This window comes from Aplysia californica, unplaced genomic scaffold (genome assembly GCF_000002075.1).
Source record: "Aplysia californica isolate F4 #8 unplaced genomic scaffold, AplCal3.0 scaffold00322, whole genome shotgun sequence".
NCBI classification, from domain to species: domain Eukaryota; kingdom Metazoa; phylum Mollusca; class Gastropoda; order Aplysiida; family Aplysiidae; genus Aplysia; species Aplysia californica.
In genome coordinates, this window is record NW_004797592.1 from 72,521 (window position 1) to 76,944 (window position 4,424).

At 39.8% G+C, this 4,424-nt stretch overlaps 1 protein-coding gene across 1 annotated transcript in view; it reads left to right on the plus strand.

Annotated features, from left to right (window-relative positions):
- Positions 1-3,557: 3,557 nt before the first annotated feature.
- The window catches only part of LOC101855806 (isatin hydrolase), a 17,822-nt gene continuing 16,955 nt past the window's right edge, over positions 3,558-4,424 (plus strand). The window contains exon 1 of the mRNA XM_005102346.3: positions 3,558-3,640. The gene's annotated coding sequence lies outside the window, so the exon portion shown is untranslated. The remainder of the gene's footprint in view (positions 3,641-4,424) is intronic.

Here is a 4,424-nt window from a genome sequence, read left to right on the forward strand (position 1 = left end):
GGTGATCCCCTTTGCTGAGGGTGCCTTGTGTAGCTTTTCGGTACAACGTGTGTCAGCATCAAAGAATGTGCTAGCAAATCATTCACCCTCCTCTCTCTCTCTCTCTCACACACAAGGCCCTACCCCTCAGTCCCTGTCCTACTACCAAGGAGATTAAAAGTTAGTTCTAAACTCCTTGCCTGCTACCCTAAGGACATTCACTGCACGAGGAGCTAGGGCCGCCTCAAGTACTATGATAAGGAGTGATTGAATGTCAGATGGCTACATTACGTGGGCCTGTGTTTGATCAGCAAAGTGACTGAGCAATCTTGAACAATTTAAATTATCTCTTTACGGCCGCGGTTTGAATTTTCCGACCTAGTTTGATCCGAAGTTCAGAGGTCCGTTGCTGAATCTGATCTTGTTGATCCAAGGTCCACTGTATTAACATATTTAGGTAAATGTTATTTAAGCTAAGCTACCATGTCCGTGCTTAAGGGCGAGGCACCGCAAAACGCTCGCCTGCCGATTCGCGTCTCGCTTTTTCTCGGTCAAGGATAGTTTCTAAACGACGCTTTCATCGGTGCATAATATTGGTCCTAACACTGTTCACATGTTCTTATATAGAAAAATGGATGAGCTTTACGGCATTACATTTTTTCACTCGATCGTTTCAATAAAATCCGTTTAAAAAACCCTTATAACGTTTTTAGTTAGGTTTTTTATGCTTTTGTGGTTAAATTAGACCTCTAAAAATAAATAAAAAGAAACAACAATGTAATTACTTTTAAATGGACTTAACTACTTCATCAACAGATGTATGAGGAGTATTCTAAGAATTAAGTGGCAGGATAGAATAAGAAATGAAGAACTGTGGGAAAGGACAGGACAAAAGGATATAGAAGTAGAAATAGGACTAAGAAAGTGGCGATGGATGGGACACACCTTAAGAAAGCCCAGCGGAAACATCACAAGACAGTCACTGCAGTGGAACCCACAAGGAGCACGAGGCAGGGGTAGGCCACGGGAAACATGGAGGAGATGCGTGGAAAGGGACATGAGAGAAATGAAGCTCACTTGGAACGAGCTTGGAAGAATGGCTCAGGACAGAGATAAATGGAAGGAGCTTGCTTGTGGCCTATACCCTGCCAGGGGTGAAAGGCATTGATGATGAACTACTTTGTAATCGATCTCGTACGAGCGGAGAATCAACGTTTTGCAAACGCATGGGTGGTTTAGATGCCACGATTTTGTCTGAAAAACATTAAAAAGCCGATTCGGTGCCAAACTTACTTCAAACTTTTATTTGTTCGCTGTTCCGATGTTTTCACCTTAAAGATTAAGATTCGAGACAAAAGTGTGTAAACATAGGAAAATTTTAAAGTTTACTGGAACGGGAAGCGAGATACAAACAAGTTAAATTCTCCTCTTTTTGCCGCTTTTACCCGCCGAGTACCATTTTCACCCAGTATAGCGTATCTAAATGTATGAACAGAAGTAGGTTGCCATGGAAAGATAATAGATTTATGACTACAACATTATTAATTTCAGCACACTTTGATTAAACTAACTTTAGGTTTACTAGGAACCTGTTCCCCGTTACTATTATCCCCGCGTCAATCGACCTCACTCGTTTCACAGAAAATATCTGTCACCATAAGACACTTTGAATCCGCAAAGGTTGCTTTGTTTGAGAGCACATTTCAACATTATTTCTGATGACAGAATAAAACGACGCACACGACACAAGCATTGATTTCATCATCTTATTATAATGGAGCTAAGCCCGTTTGAGAGGTCAGTATACATTTAATTTTTTACACAGGTGCCCATAAAATCTACAAAAATATGATTCAGTTAAGAATTCAAGTCTGATCTGAAGTAGTTAGAAAGAGCAGAAGTGCGGTTTGTGCTTTGTCGTGTGTATGTCACAGAGTTCTATTTCGTGTTTACAAAGCCGCTTCCACTGTTTTCAGATCTAGAATCTCGTTATCTTTCTCTGTTTGGATGTGTGCTCCGCTGTGTCAAACTTTATATCTTGGGATTTCGTATCACTATGTCACCGTTCGTAGAACGGGTCTCTGTATCTTGTTAAAATAAAGGGGGGGTTTCACTCATTAACCAATACAAAAAATAGCGAGTATTATAAAGTTGCCCTGTATCCTCGTCGTGTTAATTCAGCGTAGGAATGGGTTCCCAAATCTGAATAGGGCACTTTAACTTGTAAAATAAAAATTTAAATAAACATTTATTTCCCTTAAAATGCATAAAAATAATCAATATACTCATCAATGAACTTCACGTGATCCATCAATTTAACGTATTCAAGAAAAGGGGCAGAATATGATTATATAAGCTAGGCTACCATGTGCTTACGGGCGGTGCACCAGTGTGAGGCTCGCCTGCAGATTCTCGTTTCGTTTCTGTTCGGTCAAGGAACGTTTCCAAACATCGGTGCTTTCATCATCGGATATCGGTCCTAATACTTTTTACATATTCTTAGAGAAAAATGAATGAGCTTTTTAGCCATATACTTTTACTTTGAATATGTTAACAAAATCCGTTCGAAAAAGCCTTTCAGAGTTTTTTATTACGATTTTTATGCACTTTGATTTAAACTCAAATCAGTAAAAATATACCGAAAGAAACCTCAATCGAAGTGTTTGTTATTGAATTTAACTATATTATAATCGATTCTGTACGACCGGAGTACTGTCGTTTTGAAAAGACATAGGTCGTGGCGATCTCGCGATTTTGCGGCCGAATAACACTGAAAAGCCGATTTGGTGCCCAACTTTAACCCTAGTAAATTCATACTTATTTTATTTGTTCACTCATCGATGTTTCCACATTAAAGATTATGGACCCAAAAAAAGTGTAGACGTGTGAAATTTTAAAACTTTACTGGAACGGGAAGGAGGCTGACACACATGATATCGGGAAGGGGAAAAATGATTTTGTCAATTTTGCAACAGATATCAATCAAACCATGAAAGGCATTAATGCGTTTACTGTACTGGACAAATATTGTAAAAAAGTGGGAGAACAGTGCTGAGAATACATTAATTTTACCTGCCTCTAAAACTAGAATGGTAGAAAAACCGGGGGAAATGCCAGAAGATATGATGCTACCACTACAACTCTGAAAAGAATATTAGATCTACCCCGAATGGTGAATGAAGATTATTATTTATGTTTAACATTTCGAGATTTCCTTTTAAATGAATTGGTCATTTGTGCCTTTATCTAAAATGGTCGGACAGGTCCTTTAAATTAGATAACTTACCTCGCAAGGCTTTCCGTGCTTTCTGTCGTTTTCCAAATGCTGCGGCTCGGCTAAGCCAGATCTTGGACCCCTTTCCAGAAGAGCGTTGCTAATACGGGGTGCCCATTACGACTGGATCGGGCCGATCGCCCAACTCGGTCGCCTGAAACTGAAAACAAACGCGTATGTTTTTGAGACGCCCGAGTCGGGCGATCGGCCCGATCCGCCGATCCTATTCGTAGTGGGCACCCCGTATAACAGTCTCCGGGCAGAAAAAAACCAGGGCACCATAATATAATGCAAGCTCCTTTCCAATCTGACCAGAGCAGTTATCTCCACGTGATAAGGAAGCCTCTCTCGCCCAGGGTGCTTTTATTCCTGTAGTCCACTGAACAGGTAAGACAGGCCAGTCTTACTCTTTCTCAAGTGTTATAGAGAACCGGCCTGCGTCTGTGGTGTTATGATTATGGTACAAATCTACGCCTTAAGAGAAGGGAATTCTATTTTCAGGTGGGGAATTATATTTGGTAAGGAGCATCTCCGATTTTTTGTTTAGAGGCCGTTCGGGCTGGCTCTGACGGGTGGTGTCTTAGATGATTTAAATTGTGTTAATAACGGCGTTACATGGTTTTCAGAAAACTGCAAGAGATTTAAAGTAAACTTCGACACTCCCGACCCGCATTGTGTTACTTTAGATAAGTTAAGAGTGTGGCTTTTTCAATGAGTTAAGATAAAAGAGAAAACGTCAGAGAGAAACAACGGTTGCTGTACCGCTAGCAATTGCAAAGACGACAAATGCACCCATATAAGAGCAAACTATCCGGGACGTTTCGTTGTAAAGACTAAGCTTCTAATAAATTGCTTAAATGCGGAAAGGGGAAAGGAGATTTTTTTTTATTATATACAAAGTGTGTAACTTTTTTAACTTCTAGTATGATATCCTAAAGGTTTTGGTCGCTATTTGAATTATCGTACTAAAATACTCCAGAATTGAGCTATTGGTTTCCTTTTCCACTTTTAAAAAATGTGTGCACTCTTTACTTTTGGTTTACATTTGCACATTGCACGGATAAAAGTAAACAAGAAACACCAAAGTGTACCTGACCTATCGCTGACATTTCGTATCGTTATAAAATACCAGACACTTTTTTCTAGGAATTGCATGTCCAGTGTGTGTGTG